Source organism: Capsicum annuum, chromosome 5 (assembly GCF_002878395.1).
Source record: "Capsicum annuum cultivar UCD-10X-F1 chromosome 5, UCD10Xv1.1, whole genome shotgun sequence".
Classification (NCBI taxonomy): domain Eukaryota; kingdom Viridiplantae; phylum Streptophyta; class Magnoliopsida; order Solanales; family Solanaceae; genus Capsicum; species Capsicum annuum.
Window position 1 is genome coordinate 196,264,158 of NC_061115.1, and position 11,188 is coordinate 196,275,345.

An 11,188-nucleotide genomic window follows, 5' to 3' on the forward strand; every position below is an offset into this window, starting at 1 on the left:
TATTCCTCCGGACTCAAATCGGGCATCATCATAATATCGCATATTTTTTCGGATACAACAACATATATCCACATGTATAGCCAAACCAATAAATATACACAAAATCTCACAATATATAAAGAAGTAGGGATATGGGATACACTTGCCATTTTACCTTACCAATAAGCTTCACACATAATATGAGTATCTACAAGAGCATGAGTATTTACCAAACATGTAAAGTAATCATTTAACAAGGGTATTCAAGTCATGATCACAAGATAATTCGATAATTGAGTGCAACCATCACAACTCCTACACATATGTATATAGCTTGGGCAATCACCACGTATCTAGGTCTCTTAACATTTACTTAGTTCAAGCTTAAGGTGGTTCAAGTCCCACTTCTAAATTCCGAGAATGCCAACCTTACTAACACATGTCTAGCTTCTACCCGAAATTAGGCTAAGTCATCCATACCTCACCATAAGGGCTTACCAATCCTTTCTAGGTCTATAGGAAAAGTCTCTTTAAGAATCCTTCCTAAGTCAACCCAACACCAAGGTCATCTCCTATCTAGGTATTATATAGGTCAATATATTCCTAAGGATAGAGAAGTATACCAATTATGTCTACTTAGGACAATATAGTGTTCTCACACTAGTCATGAGACCACAAATAGGCTAACCAAGGTCCTAGGTGAAGGGTCAAATATCATACCTTACAAATTAATAGTCTATAGCAATCAATAAATCCCAAGTTCACCATTTAATCAACTATCGTCTAGGTACCCCATGCAATCTCACAAGATATCAATAATTACATTACAAATAAGCTCAATATATTCTACGGGTAAGCCTAACCTACCTTGAATTCAAGCAACTCACGAACCAACGAGCTTTTTCTTTCCTTTCCGAGAAGCTCCCCTTCCACAAGCAATGCTATCAACAATACAATCTAAGTATTACAATAAGAATGTCAATACCCATTATAGCACTATTGTGCCATGGGTTTCAAATGGACACCAAAACCCCCAATTAGGTTTCACCCTTAGAAAATAGTTTCCAAGACCAACCCTTAGCCTAATTATCTTTAGGGAGTTAAAACCCTTAAGTAATTTAAGTCAATCACTCAATTTTGGAGATACAATTGACCCACAATGATTTAGCAATTTTGAGTCAAGAAACTATGAAATCAATATCAAATTAGAGGAATTCTTACCTTAGATTTGTAGTAAAAAGATGGATTACACAAGTTTCTAAGCTTCTAATCAACCCACAAGACTCATTTTTTAAGTCCCCAATCTTCTAAGGCTACTAGAGTTTTAATAGGAATGAAGAATGCCCCAAAATCTGAAAAAAGACCCTTTTATACGATTTTGGATGGGCCCGCAAGGTCTAAACTTATTTTTGACCTCTCGGGCTCATTCAGACTCCTTTTTTCCAAACAAATTATGTAACCTCACTAAATTCACATTCCGTATGCATCGGTGAAGTCATATTTTCCATTCGAGGTCATTTAGGCCACTTATATTTTGATTTTTGACTTTTCGACTAATGGATTGAAATGAGCTCGGGTGCAGTGAGATCCGAACCAAGGGTCCATTTATCCTAATCGATATTATATTTCTGCTGGCGCAGTCAAAATTTGTATCTAAAATAATTTTATTGAATTCTTTGTTCGGCGACCATTTGAAATCGACGAAGACTTCAAATTAGAAAAATAGTTCAAAAAAAACCAAATGAACCATCAGGTAACCGAACTATTGGTTCCAGTAAGTCACTAATGACTTGGGACGGCTATAGAGGATCTCTATCAGTGAAAGTAAGCAGGAACACGGCTAATGACCTGATGGGTCATTACAAATGGATTCATCTTTTTCCTGAGGCTTCAGTCCTTCACTTACTTAGAACTCACTCTGATCACTCCTCCCTCCTTTTGACCTTTGTTAGTCCTTTCCAAACCACCCCAAAGCCTTTTAGAGTAGAGTCTATGTGGTGCAACTACTCTGATTTCCCCCTTCTAGTGACTCAGTCCTTTCCTGTAGGTTCCAATCTTACAAAAGCCACCTTAGACTTTGAACACATTGCCAAATCTTGGAATAAATCTATTTTTTGTAACATCTTTCATAAGGAAAATCATATCTTAGCTAGACTCACAGGTATCCAGCAGTCCTCTAACCATCCCACTAGCTCTTTCATTCACAACTTAGAAATGAATCTTACCAAAGAATACAACTTCATTCTTAAAAATGAGCAAGACTTCTGGATGTTAAAATCCAAAATCAACTAGCTCATGGAAGGAGATAAAAACACTAGATTCTTTCACTCCTCCACTCTTAACAGAAGAAAAAGAAGCATAATGAACTCCCTCCAAGAACATGGTGTTTGGATCCATGATTAAGGTGGCATCAAGGATGCCATTTTGTCCTTTATACTTCTTTGTTCATGACTGACCATCTGCATACTCAGTTTAGATGCCAGGCTAACCCCTCTAACTCTAGCTCAATTTCCACTTCTACTCACTCCTTTCTTGATTCCATCCCTAGTTTAGCTAAAATCCATGCTATTGTCTTGACCTTTTAACCCTTCAAGGCCCCTGGTCGGATGGTAAGTACCTTTTCATGTACCAAAAGTACTGGGACACATTTGCTCTCTTCTTTTGAACTTTTGTATCTATACCTTCTCCCATGGTTTAATGGACACCAAGGTCAACTCTACCAAACGTTTCCTTATTTTTAAGTGCAGAAATGCCACCACCCTCAAGAATTTTAGACCTATTGGGCTTTGTAATAATCAATACAAGATTATTACTGAAATCATTGCTAATAGTCTTAAACCCTTCCATCAGTCCTTTATTGGGGAAACTCAAGCCAGTTTCTTGTAAAAAAGAAGACCTTCTGATAATGCTATCAAAGTGCAAGAATATATTGACCACTTCAGAAGAATGAAAGGGAAAAATCATAACATGCTTCTGAAGATTTACCACGAAAAGGCCTTTGATAGGCTAGAATGGTCTTTAATTAGACAAGCCCTAGTCTATTTTAATTTTCCTCCTGGACTTTCCAAATTAATCATGTCTTATATATCCTCCTCTTCTATCTCTATCCTGGTTAATGGGGGTTATACTCCCAGTTTCCAACCTTCCAGAGGAATAAGACAAGGGCACCCCCTTTTACTCCTTGCATCTTCATTCTTTGCATGGAGCTTCTTTCTAGAAGGATTAATCATGAAGTGAACACTTCAGTGGAATCCTATTCAGATTAACAATAGAGATCCTAAAATCTCTCATCTGTTCTTTGCAGATGATCTCACTCTCTTTGCTAAAGCTGACTCTCTTAATTGTGCTACCATTCCCAGAACCCTGCACAACTTTAGCACTCGCGCGAGACAAAAGGTGAATTTATCCAAATCTAAGGTGTTGTTTTCTTCAATTGCCACACTTCTACCAAAGAGCATCTCTCTTCCATTCTTCGCATTAAGAAAAGTCACTATTTTGGGAAGTATTTGGGCTTCTCCATTTTCCATGGTAAACCTGTGCTCTCTAACTTCCAGTTTATCCTAGATAATATTAGTTGTTGACACCTAATTTTGTCCCTCCTTTCTATTAATTTATTTGCTTGAACTTTCAAATTAATAGTAAGTTGAATATTTTATATTTCATCACTATTTTAGTTTATTACTATTTTTACCGTTCTTATTTATGTAATACTATTATTACTAATTTTAAAATACTAATGTATTATCAATATTACTGCTATTACTTTATTTTTTTTATTTTTATTTTTTAAAATCGATCGTTGTTACATTATTTTTAAGTTTCATATTTCTTAAGGCAGTCATACATACTTTAACTTTTTTTCGTAATTCTTAATTATCATTATTTAATGTATATTACGCTAACTATTTAATTAAAAGCTTAGGAGAATCAATTCAAAGTCCAAACCAGGGCTCATGTTTCTATTTGTTTTAACAACCCAATATACTTTTCTAAAATAATGTATCTATCTATCTATATATCTATATATATATATATATATTTCAAATGAACCAATTAACGAGATTGAATATTTCACCTCAATTTCAGTGCTCCTTTATCATTACCCCACGTCTAAAGCTTACCCAAACTCTCTCTCCTTGATTTTTTTAATAGTCCAAAAGACCTATATAGTCGTTGGGCCAATGACTATATAGCTGTTTTTGGGTTCAAACGGATAGTTTGGCCCAAAACTCAAAAAAAAAAAAAAAAAAAAAAAGATTTTGGGCCGGGTCGGTTAACCGGCGGGCCTAAACCGGGCTTGATCTGGGTCGGGTTAACAGGGCCCAAATTATAAAAATAACCGGCCCGGGACCCGAAACCCTAAAGTCCTAAGGTTTACCGGATCGGGTCCTTTAAGTGGGCCGAGTAGGCCCAGCCCACTTGACATGCTTAGTTCGAGGTCCGAATTTGTTCAAAATGAGAGACTAGATTCAAGGCCAACAATCCTTAGTTCACTGCTCCACAAGAGGTAAAATCCAATCCTCGTCGTTTTCAAATATATAGCTAGATAACCTGTAACTTTGTTAGAAAGCATGATTTAGATATTTCTTTTATCTTTAGTTATGATTATGATGTTTTATTGGCTTTTCGTTCCTGATGTTAAAAAATGCCCCTCTCTGGTAGTTAAATATGAACGCAATATGGTAGATGAGGCCTTCATGTTTTAATATGTTAGAAGTTACTAGCCTCAATTATGCGATAGAATAGAATAAACTCATGTTAAAATTATGTCAATAATTTTTTAAAAAAAAAGAGCTTGAATTGTGTGATTCTTCTTAACTTTTTATAATCGCTGTGTCAAATGAAATGTGTTTGATATGACAAAAATGAAAGATAGCACCCGTACTATGCCTTTAGAGATTGATTATATCTATGCAATGTGTTAAGTAGATTTAGTTTTGTGCAAATCTTTTTTTCTGTTTCAAAAACATGGGTAATAGGTTTATTTAGATGAGTATGAAAACTAGTCTCAAAACATTAAATATGACGTTGAAATATATATGTAAACTATGCTCGTAATATCTTGAAAATAAATTGAATTTCAAAATATTTCTCTTGGATAGTTAAATGATTCTTGCGGTCGTTTATTATTTTCTTTTAGATATTGTCAAGGGTCACATTTTTTCTCTCTAACGATATACCTCTTTCTTTTCTCTATTTTAGATGACCATCGGAGTCGAAGAGTCCGACTACAAGACTTGACATCACCGAAAAATCCAAGATATGCATCTATATCTCAGCACGTGCTTCTCGATACATCTGAACAACTTTGAAGGGAAGGACGCGGAGGAAGTGACAGATATTTTCGACATTCTCTGTCTTTCTACTTATCTTTTGTATACTTGTTGTGTGTCCCTATATATTTTGGTTAATGACCTTTTATTTATATGTTTACTTGTGTGTAATATTATAAGTTTGAGCATTCTATGTAACTTGGGTAGCTTTAGACCACGTAGAATGATGAAGTGGTAGTGTAAAAAAAAATTTTAGAGCTTAAAATCTTAGCTGTAAGTTTTCTCAACATTTTCTTATGTTTAAAGAATTTTTTTGAAAATCAACTTTCACATCTCTCACTTTGATCAAATTTTTCATCTTTAACTCAAATGGATTACAGCCTTCTTCTTTTTTTTTTTTTTCTGGCAAAGAAATATTTCCAAGACCATTTTGATTTCAAATTGATTAGGACAAATGATAATTTTTTTTCCATTTTAAAAACATTTCTTCAATCTTTAGCTCTATAGTTATCTCTATGTATAAATTATATAAATATTTTTTTTACACATAACCCTTTTAATTAACCTAAGTTTGGGTGGTTAACCGTAGTTAGTGGATCCTTTAGGATGTCCAATACCCTCCCTTTAGGATAATTAGAACTCTTACCTAGAATCGTAGGATAAGTAGACCTTGAAATGAAATCTTTATTTTCTTTCAATCACATATTTTATAATAGGCGTCCTAATTCACCTTAGAAATAATTAGGTGGCGACTTCCTGATTATAATTAAAAGTTTTCCAATATGTTGTACACTATTTTGACCTCGTGTTAAAATGGGGTATACATTAGTAACAGATTAGCTGGTTGGAAAGTCAAGTTTCTTATCATGGATGGTAGAACTACCCTTGCCAAAGCTAGCTTAGGGAGTATCCCCAACCATGTTATGCAATGCATCCTACTCCCTATGAAAATCGATAGCCTTATTGATAGAGCCCAAAGAAATTTTATTTGAGACTCTACTGAGGCAAAAAAAAGAATGCACATGATCAATTGGGCTACCATCACCCAACACAAGCACTTGGGAGGTTTGGGAATGCAACAAACTAGCATCAAGAATGATACACTACTTTTCAGCTTAGTCTAGAGACTCCACTCAAACCCTTCTTCTTTATGGGCTAGAGTTCTCCTTCAAAAAGACAATTCAAATATCGGAAGACACTTTCTCTCACACTCTAGAACCTGGAGAAATATTTGTAGAGCTTGGAAACTCTGTAGAGATCTAATTCAATGGTCGGCTTATAATGGGCATAAAGTTGATTTTTGGAAAGATAGATGGGTCCCTAGTCATCTTCCTCTTTTCTCTATTATCCAGGGTCCCCTTACCAATCCTTGTCCTTCCTTGCAACTCTCCTCTTTTTGGAAAAATAGAGTTTGGAACCTTGAGTCCTTACCTTTTTCTATTCCCAGGTCTATCAAATCTAGCATCTTGAATTCCTTCATGTTAAATATTCAGAACCATGCTGACACCCCTCTCTGGCTTCCCTCAGGTAATAGAGTTTTTTCTTGCAAAACTGCCTATCATTACCTAATCTCTCAAAGGCAACACTCCTCCCACAGCTACCCCCATTTTGGTTGGATTTGAAAACTCTAAATTCCCAACAAGTTAAAGTTTTTTCTTTCACTCCTTCAGCATGATAGCCTCCCCACTAATTCTACCATCATTTGTAGGGGCTTAAACACCCAACCTCACTGTCACCTCTATAACTACCAGCTTGAAGATATTCCCCATCTCTTTTTCAGTTATTCTCATGCCACCTCCCTTTGGCAGGACCTCATCCACAACTATCATGGAGAATTTATTATCACCCTTATGTTTTTCACCCTTCTAGATGGGATACCACCTGGAAGCTTCTAAAAAACTCTAGCTATGATGGGTTTCTTGACCGGGGAATTGTTTCTCCCTTTTGTCTTTGGAACATCTGGAAGAATAAAAACTCTAATGTTTTCAACAATAAGTCTTTACCCCCCTCTTTCAAATTTGCCTACTCGGAGGCAGTAGAGTTTTTCTAGCTTAGAACCCTTTCAACCCAGGAGCTGACTAGTACTATCTAGGTCAGATGGCAGCCCAGAAGCTGACTAGTACTATCTGGGTCAGTTGGAGTCCCCTCCCTCCCCCTCGCCCCAGACACCATTATAAGTTTAACATGGACAGTTCTAGTTTAGGTAATCCTGGTAAGGGTAGCATTGGAGAGGTCATCCAAAATACTATGGGTGATTGGGTTCTAGGGTTCTCTCAAAGTTTCCTTCATACTACTAACAACTTCATGAAACTTTTTAGCTCTTAGGGGAGGCCTTCACTTGTTTTAGAGCATCAGCTTTCTCCAATCATTATCAACATAGACTCTGAAAATGTGATTAAAATGCTGAAATCTGAAAATTCTTTGTTTAATCCTTTTATTCATGATTGCAGGATGATGCTAAGAAGGCTAGGAAGCCCATATGGCCAACATAGCTATCGGGAACAGAACAAAGTAACACATGCTCTAGTAAAGGAAGCCGCAAAAAGAGATTTTTGTTACCCCCTCCCCACCCCCCACCCCCCACCCCCTCCTTCTTTTATAGCCCATACTGTATGGGATGACATGGAAGGCAAAAGCTTCTCTAGGACTATCTCAAATGCGCAAACACATGAGATACGTCAAACTCTTTTTGTATTAGAGCCAGATTGAGCTCAAACTCCCTTTGCTTTACTATTAATGCATCTCTACTTTACCAAAAAAAAAGTTCAACATATCGTATAAGTATAGTTGATTAAACTTTAATTGGGTTAGATTAAAATTAGCTTTTTATCATTTTGAAAGAATTAAATCTTACCCTTAATAACAATAAAATTATATAATTATATTTGTTACATTAAAATAACAAAACTTTACTTAAATTTCTTATTACTTTAATGTAAAAGTTGATTGTGTAACTTCATTTTTACTATTGACAAAGTTCAATAACTTTCATGATATAAATAGGTAAACTTTATAGCCTATTTGAGATTGTTTTTCTCCTAAAAAAATTATTATTTAACGCGCGCGCACGCGCACACGCACACACATATATATATATATATATCTTATTAATTAATTAACATATCTTATAAGTTTGGTTTTAAAATTTTATACTTCATATTTACATCATAATTCTTTATTTAATTCTAAGATTTATGTATAATTAATTTATTTTACTCATTTTCTCTAAATAAAATTGAAACATAACTAATGATGATGACCGAAGAATATATAATTTTTTATTTTTTATTCATAATGATAATAAATGACAGACGAATCACACTAGAAGATCAAATGATATACATAATTAATTCAAACGGAGACTTTCAATTTCTTTCACTCCAGTTTGAGATGTACAATTGAAAGAACATTTGAAATTTAAAAAAATAGATTTGCACTCCTACATTCGATGCCATCTTTTAAATTCGACACTCAAGTTTATCTTGTTACAACTAATATGGTTATACATAATTTCATACGACAGTGCTATGTCACTAATAAAGATTTTAGCTATTATGCTAACGAAGACATGATCACAGATATCGAAGAAGGAGATGGACCTTTTGATATACCATTAGAAATACAAGACAAATCTTATACTAGTATGGAGACAGTGCTTGATAAAATTAGGGATGAATCATTGAGAATTTTTGTGATGTATGAAGACTACTTACTTTTGTCGTGAATTTTTTCATATATAGTGATTTAGTTTATGAAAATATTTTTAAATTCATTTTTGTTTGATGTTTCTAAGTAATATTTAAATTATTTAAATAATATGTCAATTATTTAATATTTTTAATATATCTATATATTTAATATTGATTAATAATTTTATAATACATACTTTTTAATTAAATAAAAATTATAATAGATATTTAAAATAAATTTTCTCTATAAAATGATTTTAGTAGTAAAAGTATATTGATATATCTGTTTTGTCACTTGACTCTAGAAAACACTTCAAAAAAAAATTATTCAAACACAATCTTTATTTATGAAAGCAATTTTCAAATGAATTTGCCATCTACAATTTTTTTTTAAAAAAAAAAGCACTTTTTTTGAAAAATTATTTTATAAAAATGCTTCTCAAATAAATAGTTTTTTTAATAACTACCCCGTACTCTTAATTATTGATTAGTTATAATTACTAAAGTTCAGTTATTTGAATATAAAACATATTTACATATTAGTGAATAAAGTTTTAATCATTCTTGTATATAATTATCAAAGATAATAATAATGGAAATTAAACTCTACAACATTGAATTAACAAGATCATTATAATTTTGCATTGGACTTTCTGTTCTTGCATTATAGCACATTAGGGCGGGTGAATCTAAAAAATAGACCCAAATTGGAGTGGTTTTTAAATTTTAGCCCCAAATAAAAAAACTTTCTTAAAATAGCCTTTACCTATTAACTAATATGTTTTTGAATAAAATTGTCCCTGATCAATGAAGTAAATTACATAAATGATTCTCATAATGGATAACAACTCCGTATTTATATTTTTTAACTTTTATTTTTCTTTTCTTTTTAATTTTACTTGGATTTTTTTTTTCTGTTTTTATTTTTATTTTTCTCAACCCTTACTTTTTTCCTTTTTTCCTCTCAACTTTTTTCTTTTTTATTTTATATCATTTTTATTTTTTATTTTTTCTTTCCTCTTTTTTTTTGTTCTTTTTAGTTTTTCTCAACCCTTACTTTTTTTTTACACTTTTCAACGTCTACTTTTATTAAAAAAATAAAATATTTTTCTTTGATTTTTTCTTTTTAAATTTTTCTCGACCTTTATTTTTATTTAATTTTTGTATCAACCTCTATTTTTTTCCTATTTTCTCTCAACTTTTACATTTTCTTTGATTTTTATTTTTTTAATATCTTTCTTCTTTTTCCATAATTTTTAATATTTTTGTTGTTTTCTTCGATTTCTTCTATTCAAGTTACATCTCATGAGCAAGACTTGACACTATCACATTATAAAAACAAGACATACGACTTTCGAACAATAAGATACATTTTATGGACAAGAGTTGACACTACTACATTGTAGAGGCAAGACTTATGACTTTCAAATAACAAGTTATGTTTCATGGGTAAGAGTCGACACTACCACATTGTATTTTGATTTATGAGATATTTTATAACTCTTAAATTAGAGGAAAGACTTAGCTCAGAGAATTTCAAACAACAAATTATACCCCACGGGCAAGAGTTGATTCAACCACGTTATATTTTCATTTATGAGATGTTCTACAACTATTGTCTTAGAGGCAAGACTTAGCTTAGGGTCTTTTAAACAATGAATTATGTCCCACGGGTAAGAGTTGACTCTACGACGTTTGTTTTCATTTATGAAATGTTCAACAACTATTGCCTTAGAGGCAAGACTTAGCTCAAGGACTTTCAAACAACAAATTATGCCTCACGGAAAAGAGTTGACTCTACCACGTTATATTTTCATTTATGAGATATTCTACAACTATGGCCTTAGAGGTAAAACTTAACTCAAGGACTTTCAAACAACAAATTATGTTCCACGGGAAAGAGTTGACTTTATTACATTATGTTTTCATTTATGAAATGTTCTGCAACTCTTGCCTTAGAGGCAAGACTTGACTCAAGGACTTTCAAACTATAAATTATGCCCCACGGGCAAGAGTTAACTCTACCGCGGTATATTTTTATTTATGAGATGTTCTACAACTATTGTCTTAGAGACAAGACTTGGCTGAAGGACTTTCAAACAACAAATTATGTTCCACGGGCAAGAGTTGACTTTACCACGTTATGTTTTCATTTATGAGATGTCCTACAACTATTGCCTTAGAGGCAAGACTTAATTAGCTCAAGGACTTTCAAACTACAAATTATGCCCGTGGGGCATAATTTGT